Here is an 18494-nt window from a genome sequence, read left to right as displayed (position 1 = left end):
GGTGTTAATCCAAATTCCTAAGCACAGCCCTGATCTTTCTGTATCGTGAGCTAATAAATTTGCAGACACTGACCTAGGGCCAATCACTTCAGGTGCCTAAAACAAGAGATTAAATGAAGGCGTTCTTCCCAGTCTATTAGGGACACAGAGGCAAACAATTACAGAGTGATGTGCAAGAAGAAACAATCTGGAAAATAGGGAGCATAACACACAGTGCTATGTACTCAGGATGGGCTTTGGAGGAAGACAGAAGTGGTTCAGGCATCACCCAAATTGGCGTCCTTTTCCCCAGCCACAAGCCTCTAATAAGGAGTTAAAAATGTCTGCACTTTCTCAAGTCCCATTCTCTTGTGAAGAACACACAGTCTAGCAGTCATTCTCAACACTGGATGCTGAGATTATTTATTATCAGGTTGTTTGGATTTTTTTAATAAACCACATAATCCTATAATTTACATAAAATATAATGCACCCATTTAAAGTGCATAGAACAACGAAATTTTTATACACATGTATATATTTACCATATCCATCAAACCTGGAACATTTACATCACCCCAAATTTTCCTTATGCCACAAGCCAACCATTGATATGATCACCTCAAGCTACCACGGTCTATCTCTCCATTTATTTGGTCTTCTTTAACTTCTCCCAACAATGTTTGGTAGATTTTTGTATAAGGGACTTGCGCATTCATTACTGAATTTATTCTTAGTTGTGATTATAAATGAGTTTCTAAATTATATTTTCCAAGTGCTCATTGTTAGTAGGTACAAATGCAATTGAATTGTGTATAATGATTGTGGTGGGTTGAACAGTGTCCATCAAAATCTGTGTCCACGCAGAACTTGTGACCCTATTTGGGAAGAGGATGTTTGCAGGTGTAATTAGTTAAGGATCTGAAGATCAAATCATCCTGGATTTAGGGTGAGCCTCCTTACAAGATGAGAGGACACAGAGAGAAGCCCACACAGAGATCGAGGCAGAGACTTGAGTTATACCTGGGCCACTAGATACTAGCTGGGAGAGGCGAGGAAAGATTCTTCAGTGAAGTCTTCAGGGAAGATTGTTCTATATCCAGTTTTCTAGCTGTTATGTGGACAAGTCTCCTAAGATACCTTGTATATTTGCAACTAGTTTATTTTGGCACAGGTGCCAGTTATCAATGTCTTGCTTCTTCCAAATCCACAATTCTTTGTCCTGCATTTTTAGAGTGAAGCAAAATCCCTGGGAACATCTCTCCCTTGTTAGCTGGCACAATGTTAGGCTTTGTCAATAGACAAAGAGGGACACTGGAAGAAATAGCATAGAAAGGGGCTTATTTTCTCAGTCCTAGGGTGATTTTTCCCTTCCTCTGGTATGGCAACTGGCCCCAAGGGGGCTTATTCCCCAACCAGTTTCTCTGATGCTCCAGAGGGCAGCTTTCTGCAGACTCGCTTCATCTCTTGATGCCAGAGAGAACTTCTCCATCATCTAGCAATCCCCACCGCCTTAGCCCACGACGTCTGAATCTCTTGCGGTAGGAAGGGATGGCTTCCAAATTGTAAATAATGCTACTATGAATATTGGGGTACATGTATCTTTTCGATTTAATGTTTTAGTTTTTGTTTAATATATACCCAGGAATGAAACTGCTAGGTCATATATGATAGTTCTATTTTTAGTTTTTTGAGAAACCTCCATTCTGTTTTCTACAGTGGCTGCACCAATTTACATTTCCACCAACAGCATAGGAGGTTCCCTTTTCTCCACATCCTCACCAACTTTGGTTATTTCTGTTCTTTTTGATGATAGCCTTTCTGACAGGTGTGAGCTCTTTGTGGTTTTGATTTGCATTTCCCTGATAATTAGCGATGTTGAGCATCTTTTTATGTGCCTGTTGGCCATCTGCATTTCCTCTTTGGAAAAATGTCTATTCATGTCTTCTGCCCATTTTTTAACTGAGTTGTTAGTTTTTCTGATGTTGAGTTGAATAAGCTATTTCTATATGCTAGATATTAATCTGAAAAATGCAACAACCTAGTGAATATAACAAAAAAGAAGCAGACTCACAGATATAGAGAACAAACGAGTGGTTACCATAGGGAATAGGGAAGGGGGAGGGGCAACATAGGGGTAGGGGAGTAAGACGTACAAACTATTAGGTATTAAATAAGCTATAAGGATATATTGTACAACACAGGGGATATAACAATATTTTATAATAACTACAAAAGGAGTATAACCTTTAAAAATTGTGAATCACTATATCGTACACCTATAACATAATATTGTACAGCAACTATACTTCAATATAAATAAACAAATAAATGACTTAGAACACTTTAAAAAAAACAAAAAAGAGGAATGAACTCCTGATACTTGCAACAAAGTAGGTGAATCTCAAATGCATTATGCTAAGTGAAGATAGTCTCAAAAGATGATACACTGGGTGATATCATTTCTGTAACATCCTAGAAAAGGCAAAACTGTAGGGACAGTAAGCAGGTCAGTGGCTACTAGGGCTAGGGTTGAGAGAAAGGATTGATTACAATGGGGCTTGGGGAAATTTTTTTAAGGTGGTAGAACTGTTCTATGTATTGACTGTGGTAGTAGTTAGTTACATGCCTGAATGCATGCCTGAACTCAACAGAACTACATACTAAAAGCAGTGAATCTTACTGCATGTAAATTATACCTTAATTTAGAATAAAATAAAATGATTTTTTTTTAGTTTCCTTGTTCAAAATGCTGGTATCATTTTTTAATCCAAGAAAACTACATGATGACACTGTTACTACAGTAAAATCCAAGGGAGCTACAAGACCGAGAAAAATAAAACTTGGAAAATAGAGCATAGCATTTGTTAGATATGGCTGCTACATGTAGGAATACACAATCCATGAACCAGTACTACTACCATTACATTTTTTTCCATAGTTTTTATTTCTTACAGTATATTGTAAAATAAAGAAATTCAAATATAGCTTTGTAACATGATCTAATGTACTTCTCAGCTATGGTTTTGCTTTTGCAATGCAGGGATCAGAGTGAAAAAAAAAAGATTTAAGTGAATATTCAGAAATTTATTTGAGGAGACCTAGATTCTAATCCTGATTCTTCTAGGTTAACTAGGGCAGCCGGAGTGGGTCACAACCTCCGTGGTCCTCAGTGCTCTCCTTGCCAGCAGACAAAAGTGACCTGGAGCATAATAACATAATAACATCAAGGACTCTGAGCTAATAACATCCATTCTTTCAATGAAGGGTTATTGAGCACCTGCCATACTTCCAGTAGGCACCAAGGTGCCTATGTGTGTAATAAACACACAACCTATCTCCGTGGATCTACTAGGGTACCATCTACCTGACTAACCATATGTCTGTTTATAGTGTATGGAAATTTCTAGGTAACATTGTGTTAGGTCTTAAATTTTAAGGGGCATTATTATAAACATAGAGATATATTTCAAAGTTCCAGCTCTAGCATGACTGAAACACATTATCAACACAATCCATTACTGCAACAAATACCAAAAATTGGGCACTAACACCCAATTGTATTTTCTTCAATGATTCATCCTGTAAGGGCTTTCTAACTCTAAAACTCTACCTTTCCTCTCCCAAAACACTTCCTGTCAGTTTCTTCCTCTGTTTCTTTTTCCCTTTTTACAGGAATAAGGATAGATTCTCAATGCTTAGCTTAACATTTCTTTCTACCTGCAAATTGATCTGTATCTTAAAGAGGATGCAGTAAACAACAGGACTATCTTTCAGCCCGTGTCTACTTGATCTTATATTCAAGAAGATAGTACACAGGGAGATTTCTCAGTGCTTGCCTTTGAGGGAAAAAGAAGGATGTATGTGTGTTTAAAACACAGCAAATCCAGGTGTAAAATCGTTGTTATAAAAATAAGTTGACCTATCATAAAAGAAAATAAATGCCAAATTGAGTATAAACATAGCTAAAGGAAATTGATTCATATACTCTTAATACTGAAATGGGAAGGAATGAAACAAGAGTTTCATTTTCCTCTCATCATTCTGGAGTTTGAAAAGATGAACCAGAAGCAAGAATCTGTCCAGAAACACAATCACGTTTTCTCAATCTTTGTGAGCCCAGATAGATCAAGTCCAACATTTGCAATTTGAGAAATGATTTTTATCATTTCAGTAAAATATATCTGAGCACATGAGGAGATACCTTTTGTTAATGCTTCCTGCAATGCATAGCCTGATCCTCTAAAGCCTTCATTTTTCCCGGAATGACCTCACAGCCAGCCTAGAGGACAAGATGGACTGCCTGACTGATTATGCCCTGGGAATATTTATGTAACTTCTTGATGGCAGCAAAACACAGAAAAGAGGATGCAGGAGATAAAATGATGGAAGCTGGCCTGACTTAAGCCTCATGTAATCCCTAGCATCTCCTAAATCACAAGGTAAGATTAGTCAGTGATAAAAATTCTTTAACAGTCGGCAGCTGTCTGAAAGCCTGCATTTTCCTTTTGAGTGGGCTGTCAAATTTAGAGAATTTACGACCTGACCTATCAAAGATATTACTTTCAAGTCCTTGACCAATTTAATAAACATTACAGACAACTATTATTATGGGTTTTTTTCCCCCTACTTTTATTGTTTTTTAGCTGTATTTCATCCCAGCTAGGTTCACATACTGAATGGTTGAATGCTACACCAGATCATGGCTGCATCTAATTAGGCCAAAGCTCAAGAAATCTTTTTCCTCTTTATTTCTGACTTTTGAATGACTTCCAATCCAAATGTAAAAAGGAGGTATTTTTCTTTCCTATATGTATGGCAAAAATAATACATTCCCTCACTTGTTAAAATCTGTCTCAATTTTTACCTCTGAGGAAATAAAAAATCTTTTATCTTTTTTTTTCTGTAGTCCCAGACATAATGTTACATAAAGCTCCATGCAATATAGTGCAATTTTTACAAATTTCGTATGAACAAGGATGGTTCACAATGATATTCAGAGAACCTATGAGGTTTTATGCAAACCTATCATTATAGTAAGCTTATTTGATATAACTTTGATCACTGTTAGGATCCCTGCATTACAATATTTATTTAACAGCTTCCATGTAGCCCAATTCTTTTATTACAATATAATATGGATATACTGGTTTTGAGTCAAAAGTGGATTCTGCTATGATAAAACTACCTAAGATTCTCTCTCCAGGACCCAAATAGGTTTATGTGTTAGATATCTTCCTGGGTGAAAGTTACAGTACAGGGAAGCATTAAGCTCTGCTAAATTTAAGAAGCATGTCATGTGACATATCAAACCTACAATGGATAAAAGCAGAAAGAAATTCCCCTCATTTCTTTTTCTAATGTGTGGACCATGGCCTAGCAAAAACACTATGCTCCAGGCACAATGAAATACCCATACTGAGGAGAACTACTAGCATTTAAATATGGTCTAACCATTCAGGCACAAAAAGCCCCCACAGCAAAGCTGACACTTTCTCCCCATGATCCTATAATATTGGACTCAGTGTCAACCTCCGAAAATACATGCACAGGAGTTACAGGTTCACCCAAAAGTCAACAACATAACTAAGAGAGAAAATCACAATCCACAGTTGGCTCCAGGGAGTGAGAATTAAAGAAAAAATCCTGTTTCTATTTCGTATTTTGTTCAGGATGGTCTGTTAGGTTCAGCAGGTGAGGGATGAAGAAACAGTAAAAACCTAACCTCAGCCTCACAGTTATAAATGTTGCACATTTTGTTAAAGCTAACAATATTTTATTTAATTAAACCAAAATCCTAATAATAATATAAATATAGTCTATAGTTTAAAATTCAGATCTAGAAAAAGTTAAAATGTAGCAATACTGGCAACATGGTAAATGTTGGTATTAATGATCAGGATGACTGCTATATTAGGGTTCCAGTAATCTGAGTGTTATTAAGGGATTTTTTTTTTATAGATATGAGACTTTACCCAGCCCAAGTTTATTACAGATGTGAGACTTTTCCCAACTGTGGGAGAAGATAGGGCAGTATAATTCCAGAAGACAAAGGTTGGGACGAGCTGCACTGAACAGGAAGGGACCCTGATGAAGAAATCTACAAATAGCTGTTGCCTCTGCATTGGTTGGTGAACCCAAAGTCACTATAGGTCAGCAAAACCCACAGTGAGAAGAAAAGGTGGATGTAAAGAGGAGTAGAACAAGACAGACTGAAGCCTGCAAAGATAAAGTTAAACCACTGGAGTGTGTGTCTGCCTCTCAGTGCTTTAACCTTGATCCCACTGGTGACCTACAGATGAAGCTGGTACCCTTCATCACAGAGCTATACACATGCCTGGCCTGGAACTCAGAGATGGTAAGAGAGGAGACCTGGAGAATCTGCAAGCACAGATGATGCCCTGCTCCAATGAGATGAGCCAGCAGATCAGCATCATACACCCTATTTGATGTTCTGTAATGTAGGTTAACCACTTCTGAATACATCTCATGTTAGATAGTAAAGGAATGGAAGGGGAAGCAATGGAAAAGAATGGATCAATATATTACAAGTGATAATATAAAATGCAAGTAAATTCATATAAAAATAAGTAAGAAATTAACGTAACTATTACAGTTCTCATTCCTAATTGGTCATGTGGTTGTAGCTTGTATTTACACCTTCCTTTGCCCACTACCCATTACATGTTGCCTCTGTTTGCTCTTCGCCTCTGAAGCTATTTGGTTGCTCAAGTTTCCTCACCTGGTGAGATGACCCAAACCTTCATTTCTGAAGTATTTGGGTCATTGGTATTAGATTATTATAGTCTTCCCACTAATTCCTATCACAGGCGATGGAAGTACTAAGAGGCATGCCAAAGATGTCTGTATTCCACACATACTCCTTCCAACCCCCACAGCAACACACTCATTCTCTTGATAATATAGATAAACAACCTCAGTCAGGACAGCATCCCTTTCTTTGCTTGTTGATTCACTATCATGAAAAACACAAAGTATCCAGTATTAACTCCCACCTTAAGGGAACTAGTACTCTGTCCCTGATGGAAGCGTTACTTCCTTGGGAACTGAGACTTCTAAACAAGCAGAGCCAAAAATCACTGGGACAGGGAACCAACATTTTGCTAATGGATCACTAGGAGAACTGTGAGAGGATCTATTCCCATTTTCACCCTTTGATTCCAAGACTCACAAATCCTGGCTTTAGGAGAACAGGACCATGTACTGGACACCGACATAAAGAACACACCACATCCTGGAGGACACTGTCCAATCCTGTGTTGTGTTGTCATCTAGCTGGCACTGTAATAAAGTCTTCAAAAGACCATTTCACCACTCTACCTGATCTCTACTAGCTCTTATATAGGGTTTTAAAAAAAAAAGCATTTTCCAAGTAAATAGCTACATACCAAGTTATGAGGGTATGTCAGTTTGCCTCCCAAAAACCCACATCAGGAATAGCAGCTAGAACTGGAGTTAACACTCAATTAGGGGATGCTAGTCCACTGACATTCTCCAAGATCTATCTGTCTATTGCAGAAGCCAATATACAAGTTGTGTAGATGTGAGTCACCATTTTTCAAGCACATGATGGTGGCTGTATTTTCTACAGTGACCTCAAATATGTACTATTGTCTTTGATTTACAATTTTGGTAGATAGAAGTTCTAGGGGCTACCACATGGCCATCAAAATAGCCATCATTCTGCTCAGGGAACTAACGTGGGGACTCTGGAAGTGCTTAGTATGCCCATTTAGACGATGCATTCCCAAACTGAAAAAATAATCGCAGGATGGATTCAAGGACCGGCCGACTAATGTCCAAATAAAAACTTCACTGATTACCTTGCATCCATAAGCCCCTTCTCTGACTAGTGGACCCCAATGGCATTTGGGGTTTCTAGGAATAAATGTCTGTCATGAAACTAGTATCCAGTAACTCCCCCAAACACTGGTTATTTCCCCTTCTTCAATTTACCACTCTGGTAAGTAGCAATAGGTCCCTTTGAGGAATGTCGAGATTCCCAGTATAAAATATTGGCTATGTCAAAGGATCCTTCTTCAAGGAGACCTGGCCTTCTCCTCATTTAAGGAACTCTGGGTCTGGAAATTTTGGGAAATCGATTGAGTTTGGGAACTGATTAAGATGACATGATTCTATTGCTGTTTGTTATTCAAGTCAGATTTTTGTTTCTAGACCTAGAGCTTGCCACTTAAACAATTCAAGTAAGGCTATAGGAGACTATAAAAATATTCCAGTTTTATAGACACCATGATCATCAAAGATCTTTCTGGAGGTCAAATTCTGATTACTTCTTTAGCTCTGCTGTCCAGTATGGAAACTACACTCATCTTGCTTCTGGCAATTAGGTGCCACCTTTTGATCTCTGCCACCCAGGGTTCTCAACATCCCCTTTGAACTTGAGAAGTCCAGTTTGATGACAACATTCCCACTATCAGTCCTAACTTAGAGAGAATAGGATCTACAGAGCTCTCCAGGGATACTGAGCTCCTTTACAAATATATTTCTTGGAGCTTTGATGAAAGGAGCATCCTCTGGACCCTCCTGTGGGACATAGTTCAGAATTGGGGACACAGGTCTTACATTATAGACCCACTCTTGAATCACAGTCTTTCTAAACTTTGAATATCTTCCTCTACAGTACAAGGAACTCCAGAAATTTCAACTTCAATTAGTGGAGGTCATCTTAGGACCATGTTTCAGCAAACTAACCAAACTTTTAGATGCATCCTAGCTACTTAAGCTAAAACGTTAGATTCAGAATCTCTGCTTAGTTCATCCATATCAACAAATTCAGCCCAATCCAAGATTTTATTTCTCCCAGGCTGTTCCAACTACCTTAGAATTCATTCCCATACTTGCACTCTAGGATTCTGTCAATATAAATTGGTAAAATTGCAATTATCTTGGTGCATATGACACTATTTCATGTGTCATATTTTGTACTGAACCCCTGAGCTGGCCCCAGGATTTTAGTCTGATTATAGATCTAGAAGACATTAGATGGAGGTAGGTCCCAAGAAGGATCAGCAGTGTTTTGCAAGGCTTTTACCTCAAAAGGAGGCTTCTTGTTCTTCAGACAAGTAGAGACTAACCACTACCAACAATGGATAAAGAGACTCTTATCTTAGCAAAGGAGGCTCAGAACTTAAGAGTTCAATGTCCTCAGCTTTATCAGGCTCTGTCCCTATGCCCGCATCTCAATTTTTGGTTTCTACTTTTTCCAGATGAATGTAATCAACAAAAGAAAATCTACAAGCTATGAACTGAATTTGCATGAAAATTCAGGTAACTTCAGGACTAGGCTCTAGGTTTGGTTTTCAGAAATCTTAGTCCTATAGTTACAGCAAATAAAAGCTTATTTGAAAAATACTTTCAGATAATCCAGAACCAATATGGAAACCCCCTCCTCAAGGTTCCATTTCCACAGAAGCTCAAAAATCACAGACCATGTTGGGCACCCAGAGGGAGAACTGAAGGGAAGAATCCTGCTTCTATTTGGAATTTTGTTCAGAATGATCTGAAGTTTACCCAGTAGTTAAAGGGTTAAAAAAAAAGCAACAGAAAACTAATTTTAACTTCAGTTATGGACATTGATCACATTTTTAAAGCCCACAAAATTCTATTCAATTAAGCAAACATATAAACAATGTTAAAAACCTCCAATGTTTTATTATATGTTTCAAGTCTAGTAAGAACTAGAAAATGGCAATGTTTTCAATACATTAAATGTAGTAGTACTTATTAGCTTGAGTGCCTAGACTAAATCCTAAAAAGGAAATAAATGAGAGATGGCCACACTAGGTTTTACCAGGGAAAGCAGTTTTCACAAGGCAAGGCATGTGATTAAGGAGAGCATATGGTCTGGATGGCAATTAATACAAGCCCTGGAGTGTAATATTTGCCTGCATGTGTGTGGCAAAGCATCCTTCTTCACATCATCCTATTACAATAAAATCCATTTGCAGCATAAGTTAAGTGCACTGCCAGCCCGGCAAAAAACAATGATTGGTATCTTTGCATCTCTTTCAGTGTAGGAAAGACTTCCTCTCCGCTTCCTCTTAAGCTTTTAAAAGCAGGCTCTAAAAAACAAAAATCCTCTTTGAGATTGCTGTTAAGCTGATTAGCTGACATGTAATGATTATCAGATACTGCATTGGAGGGTAATTACACATATATAGGCATCCCTTTCAGGCACTGAAAAACTCTACCTTTAAAACCAACTCTTAAAGTACGTGAGTAGAGAACACAATAGAATTGAGTGTGGTTATCCAAATGATGCTCCCTGTAATATCACCAAGGCACTAACGTCCAACTTGTCCTTTCAAGTGCCCTTCTCACACGGCCAAGCAAATGCTGGCAAGTCCCTCCAAGCTTACTCTTTCTAGGTATAAAGCCAGGAAATAGTGCCAATGTATTTGCTGTGACTTGACTCCCTGCAAATGCTCTCTCTTAATGCACTGTATTTTCAACAAATGGATGTCCCAGTGAATTATGTCTAGCATGTCAAATTCTTTCTACAAGATAGGAATCTTTCACTGTATTCACTTTTGTTTATAAATGCCAACTTTGCTTAAGTCTATTCAAAAATAAATACATAAAAATGTGCACACTAGCACATTCCAGAATGTGTTCCATTTACACTAGTTGAGTCTTTGGGGTCCAATGCTCCTTTTTAAACATTAACTTTCTCTGAACTCCCTCAAAGTACAGAATCATTTTTTAAGACTGCAGTATTAGTAAAGTATAAGGTCATGTTGCAAAGTCAGTAGTAAAGAGAGCAAGATTCTCAAGTTAACTGGCTTCTCTGCTCTTCTGGTGACCTTAGACATGCCCCTTTCCCCCTCCCACCAAGTCAAAGACTCATCTCACTTCCACAAGATGTCTCAATCCCACCAGGTTCAATACTAACAAGGAGGGAAAGACCTTCATCTGAGTAACCCCATCACAACAGAACAGACATCTTACGAGTTTGTTATTATGGCAAAGGTCTTTGCAGAAAACTGGCACATAGAAAAGTGTAGCTCATCAGGGGGTTGGAAAGCAAGGATGTCCAAATGTTCATAATCACCTGTACCATCCTGCAGCCACTGAACAAGAGAGACGTGTCACCACTGCATTTTTAAGTCTCTTTAGTCTCTTCTATTCCAGGACAGGCTCCTTCACCTTGTTAAACGTGGAAGTGTAAAATGTGTACACAAAAGTGCTGAAATCAGGAATGTATGATTTGATGGATTCTCACAAGCTGAGTACACCTGAGATCATTATCCTGATCAAGAACTGGAACATTTCCAGAACCTCTGATGCCAATGTTCCCTTATTTTGAACCATCACAGCTATGCTGGATACCGAGGAGTCAGTGCCAGGATATTTCTCATACTTGAGTTATATAAACTACTTACTGTAGCCTTGCAGACAGAAATTTTAGGGGATGCAATTTAAACATTATATACCCAGAGTTCCACCACTTCTGGCCACCCTCAACTGCTACCATTTCTTGCCCGGAATTTTAAAATAACCTCCCAACTAATTATTCCTGCTCTTCTCTTTGCCATTCAGAATATTCTTAAACGAGCAGCTAAAGTGAACATTTTTAAATGGACACCCCATCATCCCATTCAGACCATATCATTTCACCCCTAAAAGAGTCATGCTTCTCAGTCTTGATTGCACATTGAGTGACTCCAAAACCATCAGTGCCTGGGTTCATCCCCCACAGATTCTAATTTAAGTGGTCCAGGGTGTCTGAGTTCCCCAGATAATTCTAACATGCAGCCCTTACTATGACCTCAAGGCCAAACATGAGACCCACATGTCCTCTGATTTCATCTCTTACTGTGCTTCCTCAGTCACACCATCCCAAACACACTGGCTGCCTCTCTGTTCCTCGAAGCCAAGAGACGAGCTCCCATCTCTGCGCCAGCACAGTTGCTCTTCCATCTCCCTAGATTGCTCTCCCCAAGATAGCTAGCTCTGTCACTTGCTTTAGGTCTTTACATAAATGTCTACTTCTCAGTGATCTCCTCATTGGTTACCACTGACCTTTTATACTTCCCTTCCCTGGTTTAGACTCCCAGCAATAATCACTACCAAACATTCATTATATTCTCTTTATTTGGCCCCACAAGGACAGGGCTTTCTGCCTGTTTGTTCAGTGCACTCAACTCACGAATAGCGAGCACCTGTCGCCTAGCCAGAGCTCAGGAAATGTTTACTAAATAAACGAATGATATTTCCAAGTAATGAAAACCCTATTCAAGAGTTTTGAGTCAGCATCTAACAGCCAATAATGGGATATCAGTTGTGATCTTAAGCATTAAGCACATTCTAAACCCAAACTGGTTAAATGAAAACAACCCAGATAGGTGTGATTTACTGCAAAACAGTGATATGCTCTCTGCACCTCATACTTTAGACAGAAGAAACCCCTAGAGAAAAGGACATATTTTCTTTCACAGAGTATTCAGAGCTTCAGGACTGTAAGACATCTAAAAGCCTCCAGACATTTTTTATAAATATATATACTATATATTTATAGTTTAATATATTTATATTTTATTATGTGTTATACCTATGTACAAACATTTCAAATATTTTTATTTTATATTATAAATAAATATATTTTAAGTATATTATAAATATATAAAAATATATTTTATATTTATGATTATATTTATTTATGTTTATATAAATATATATACATTCCCCAGAAATAGGAAATAGACTGGCTTTAACCTCTCTCTTGCATATTTTAAAAAATATTTTCTTTGTAATTTGCTCACCTTGGGTATTAGAAACTGCTGAACATACAATTATATAAGTGCTCTCATTTGCAATGATTACTTTAAAGCACGTGGAATGGCATCCCCCCAACCCCCAACGCTCAGCTGCCTCAAGAGGACTTTCCTGGAGAAATTAAACACACTAATTCCGTTTATTTTTCCCCAATAAATAAATCTTGAGATAAGAGCTCCTGAACTTTCTACCCTGACTAACACATTAGGCTAAAATATTTTCTGAAGTACCAAGCTGATAAGAAAAGTGGGGGCAGTGGAGGGAAGAGCAAGAGAAATGCATCAGTACAGCAGGAAAAGAACAGATCAGCAAATACAGAGCTATTTCCTATGTACCCCGTAAGCACTGCTGATAAGAACAAAGTCACAATTCCACTGGGCCCGAGCTTTCCTCTTCCTCAGAGGGGCTAAGCCATTGTTTATCCTCATCTGCTTCAGAAACAATGAAATTCCTGAGGCTTATATTTGAAAAAATTGTTACAGTCTCTTGATACTTTGGTGTTTATGTTATTAGCAATGTTAATAATGAAAAGCCAACTGTGATCCTTTGTAGTTCTGATACTCACACAGATGCCCAATCTATCTGAACACTGTAAAATCCCTGGTTGTCTCAACAAATATTTGATAAGGTAATAAAACTCTCACAGTTCTGAATCCTTTTCTATTTCCTGCACATTCCACTTCATATAGGAATTTCTTACTATAGAAACAGCATTAAAAAAAGTCTTTTATAAAATTTGGATTTCTAGCTAAATTCTGTTCTAGTGAAAAAACTAGACAATTTGTTTTGCCTCATTTTTCTTTTCTCATGCTCCCATGAAAATCCTATTTTCTAGGATTCTATCAGTTAGAATGTTAAATAAGTACTTTAAAGAACAAAAAGTAACCAAAAGTTCACAATTCAAAGTTCATCATTAGCGATAACAAATGCTAGTGAGGATGTGGAGAAAAGAGAATCCCTGTACACTGTTGGTGGGAACGTAGACTGGTAGACTTGCTGAGGAAAACAATTTGGAGGTTCCTCAAGAAGTTAAAAATAGAACTAGCATGATCCAGCAATTCTGAAACAGGAAGGAAGGGGGCAGGGCATAGCCATTCAAGGAATGACACAGCAATTAACACCAAAATGGTGGAAGATTCAACTCCCAGTAGATCTTGAGACTCAAGATGGCAGGAGACTTGACTTCTAGTAGACCTTGAGCTTCATTATATGCTCATTGTGGTATATTAGCATGGTGAATAATAGGCCCACAGGTGCCATGACAGCTCCATGGCTGACCATAAAAGGTCAAAAAGTGGGCAGTGGCCCAATTCCTGGGAATCCCAGTCCCTTCCTCAAAGTAGTTGTAATAATCCTCCTACTTGTTAGCACATGAAGCTACTGAGCCCACAAAAACTAACAACCGCCACATTTCATGTCCACTCTCCCTTCTGAATAAGACAGCCTGCACTCTGTATATGGAGTGTGTATCTACTTTTACTTAAACCTGAGCACCCAACTTCCGCACCTTGTGGCCCTTCTCTTGCCTTCTGAAACAGCCTGCACTTTATGCAGTATGTATCTCTCTAAATAAATCTACCTTTACTCAACTGTGGCTCACTCTTGAATTCTTTCCTGTGCAAAACCAAGGACCCACACATGGTAGGGCACATCCCAGGGACTCAATTGAGACCTGGGGCATGACCATCCTCTCATTCCACATTCATTTTTCCTGTATCAATTCCACTTCTGGGTATTTATCCAAAGGAAATGAGACCATTATCTTAAAGAGCTATCTGTACTCCCATATTCATAGCAGCATTATTCATTAACAGCCAAGGTATAGAAACAACCTAAGTGGCCATCAATGGATGAATGGCTAAAGGAAATGTGACATATACATACACATATACATACACATACATACATACATACACACACACACACACACACACACATACACACACAATGGGATATTATTCAGCCTTAAAACAAAAAAGAAAGAAATTCTGTCATTTGCAGCAATATGGAACAACTGGAGAGCATTATGCTGTGTGACATAAACCAGAGAAAGACAAATACCTCATGGTATCACTTATGTGAGGAATCTTAAAAAAAAAAAAAAAAGAAAGAAAGAAAAAGTTGAAATCATAGAAACAGAATAGAAAAGTTGTTGCCAGAGGCTGAGGGGTGGGGGGGTGGTAGGGAGAGAGGTTGGAAAATGAATATAAACTTTCTGTTTGAAAATGAATATGCTCTGACATAGTAACTATAGTGATAATACTCTATTGTATAATTGAAATTTGCTGAGACTAGAACTTAAATACCCTCAACTAAGAATAAAAAGGCAAATATGTGAGGTTATGGATGTGTTAATCAACTTGATGGAGGGGGAGAATCCCCTCACAATATATACATATATTAAATCCTGTTGTGCACTTTAAATATCTCACAATTTCGTTCGTCAGTTATACCTCAATAAAACTGGGGAGAAAACATTCATCATTCAACATAGTTTATTCAAACTGGTAAAATAAACAACTAGTTTACTCAACAACTATTTATTGAACATGACTTCCTGCACACATATTTACTGCAATACAGCAGTAAACAAATATGATCCGTAATCTCTTGCACATTATCATCTACAGGGGGAGAGACATATTTACCATAAAAAATATATTAATCCTCATTCAAAAGTATTTATTAAGCTCATGCTATGGACTAGGAGTTGGGTAAAAATGGTGAACAAAATATATATGACTAATGTTGTCATAGAGTTTAATGAGGAATACAAACATTAAACAAAGGTTCCGATTGTGATAAATTCTATAAAAGAAATTCACACAGTTCTGTAGGAGAGAATAATGAATTTTTTCAGGAAGTGAAATCTCAGTAGAGAAATGAAAAATGTGTTTAGCAAAGAATAGTCTGAGAAACTGGAAAGGTTTGTACAAAGGCACTGAGCAGAAATGATTTGCTGGTTTGAGAAGCCCCATGAAACTAGAGAAATAATGCCCAGAGAGAATATTTTAATATGAGGTAGGCAGAGATCATATCATAACTGATGTTAAAATTTTCTTAAGAATTTGAAATTCCTTCAGGATTACTAAAGATCATATTTATCAGAGTTCTACATTTACTTCATTAATGTACTGCTTCACAAAGCATCTTGCATGGATCACTGTTTTCATTTTAAATGATTTTACAGTCCAATGTGTGCAAAATTCTAGCTTATGCAAAATTAAGTCATTTTCTTCTCTGCAGAACTTCTTAAACACTTTATTGTAAATATTCATCCAGAGAAAGGAAGTAGAATCTAACAAACTTGAAATTATGTAACTCCTTTGCAGAGTATCTCAGTGGACTATTTATTATGTACACAAAACATACTTTGAGAAATAGTACATTGAAATGAATTTGTTCAAATCGTATTTACTGAGGACCTACCTCCTAACTGTTCCTATTCTGAATTCTGGAGACAAAATGAAAAAAAAGTCAAGCACCTGCCCTAGAGAAACAGAGTACCTAGTAGGAAGAGTGATACCCATAAATTGGACTGCTATGAGATATGACTGCTATTCTAGACATAGTTGCAAGTTGACATGGTAACACACAAGGGGGAGTATCGAGCGCTTATTCTGTTAGGTTTGAAGGAGGATGAATTTTAAGCTGGGACTAGTTCTTTTAAAATCATAATTGCTATAAAGTATATTTCAAGATAATTTTTAATAGGAAATTATAAAATTTAAAAACTACATGAGACCTTGGAGATAGTCTTATCCCAAGTTTCTCATTTACTCATGGTAGGAAACTGAGGCTCAGGTGAAGCAATTTATTTATATAAGTTAGTGACAGAGTCAAGATAAAAATCTCCTGACTTCAAGTCTGAGGGCATTTTATTAATTATATCCCAGGATAGTACCAACATTCATGACAGTAGAGCATTTTTCTCTATATGATTTCATGACACTGAAAGACATTTTTAATTTCTTAGGTAAAAACGCCCACATTTGTTGGCCTATGTTTCCAGTCAACCAGTCTCTGGAAGCCCTGGTTTGAGACACAAATCATAATTACTCTCTTTCTAGTGATTCCAAACTCAAATTAACAAGACATCTCTGGTGATGACCTTAAATATTTCTTTGCCAGGGGCTGAACTTTTCCTTTTGGTATGGGGGTTGTGGTAAATTTAGGACTCTAATCTTTCTGTACACATGACTAAATATATTAAATAAATGTCAATACTGGCATCTTTTAGTTCATAGAATAAAAAGGAAACTCTCAGTAATGATTATGGGTATTGTATCATTTAAATTGTATTGCAGGGCACTAAAAATGAAACTGGCCTAGATTACTCAAGAGGACCCAATCTCCTCAGATGGGTCTTTAAAAGCAAAGACCTTTTCCCAGGCTGCAAATCAGAGAAAGTTGGTGAGCTGATATATTTTGGTCTTCAAAGATGAAAGAAGGAACCACTATCCAAAGATTGCAGGCCGCCTTTAGAAACTGGAAAATGCAAGGAATTAGATTGTACCCCAGGGCTGCTTGAAGGAACACAGCTTTACTACACTTTGTTAGCTCACTGACACATGTCAGACTTCTGACCTAGCGAACTTTAAGATAAAAAATCTGTATTGTTTAAGCCATCAAATGTCTAGTAATTTGTTAGAGTAGCAATAAAAAAAAGTAGTACAAGGGGGGAGGGTATAGCTCAAGTAGTAGAGTGCATGCTTAGCATGCAGAAGGTCCTAGGTGCAATACTCAGTACCTCTTCTAATAATAAATAAACTTAATTACCTCCCCACCAAAATAAAATCACTAAATAAAAGTGCACAGTTTAAAAAAGCAGTACACTTGTGTTTTTAATATATTACAATATACATAAGAGTATTCATAAGAAAGAAGACATGACATATTTATAACAGAAGAAAATACTGTTACGAAGTCAAACATTAATTGCTTGCTTTTTGGGGAGGAAGAGGGGGATGTTTAGTGTTGTGTAGACTGTAGTGCAAAACCTGTGTAATTTGAGAAGGCGTCGGTAGTACTGATAAAATATCTACAAAGAGACAAATGAACAGAAGTGGGAAAAGGGAAGGCCAGGCTGACCAGTTGCCAAACACAGACCACCATTTGCATGGTGCTGAAGACCAGTACCCCCTTAGACCCAGGCAAGCACTGCCTCAGGGGTGCCAGAGTTTGGATGCCTTCCTCAAAATATGTTAAGTTCTTTTTCAGTATCTGGGACTGGCTGGTGCTGGCCATACCATCAAAGCAGCATGCCTGAGCTGGATGGGATGGGGATCTGTGGAGGACCTGGCTCTGCTTCTGTCCTTTGAGACTCTGGCCCCCTCTACAGCATGCAGTCAACTAGAGACACAAAGGACCTCTGGGACTTACACCTTTCGGGTGATGCCATGTCCCCATGGAGGGTTTCAGTGCCAGGGTCACTCCCATCGACTGTTGTGGTACACAATTCAAGGTATCTCACTTAGGTATCACAATGAATGAATTTGGAATGTAGGCTTCTGATCCTTGGCCTTGAGCCATCTGCACATGCATTGTTTTTACTGGTTGGTATTCCACCAGTGCTGCCTCAGTCTATACTGCACAAGAGTGACATGGTGCTGGCAAGCATTATTTACTCCATGCCCACACATACCTCACCCCTCCTTGATCTGCCCACAGATGGCTGTGCCCCTCTCCACTGAAGGCCT

The 18494-nt window shown here is 38.0% G+C and overlaps 1 long non-coding RNA gene across 1 annotated transcript in view; it reads right to left on the bottom strand.

Annotated features, from left to right (window-relative positions):
* The window catches only part of LOC141578177 (uncharacterized), a 441124-nt gene that overhangs the window by 240928 nt on the left and 181702 nt on the right, over window positions 1–18494 (bottom strand). The window lies entirely within an intron of this gene.

Source organism: Camelus bactrianus, chromosome 7 (genome assembly GCF_048773025.1).
Source record: "Camelus bactrianus isolate YW-2024 breed Bactrian camel chromosome 7, ASM4877302v1, whole genome shotgun sequence".
In the NCBI taxonomy this organism is placed as follows: domain Eukaryota; kingdom Metazoa; phylum Chordata; class Mammalia; order Artiodactyla; family Camelidae; genus Camelus; species Camelus bactrianus.
The sequence above is the reverse complement of the archived record's forward strand: the minus strand, read 5'-3'. Positions and strand labels throughout refer to the sequence as shown.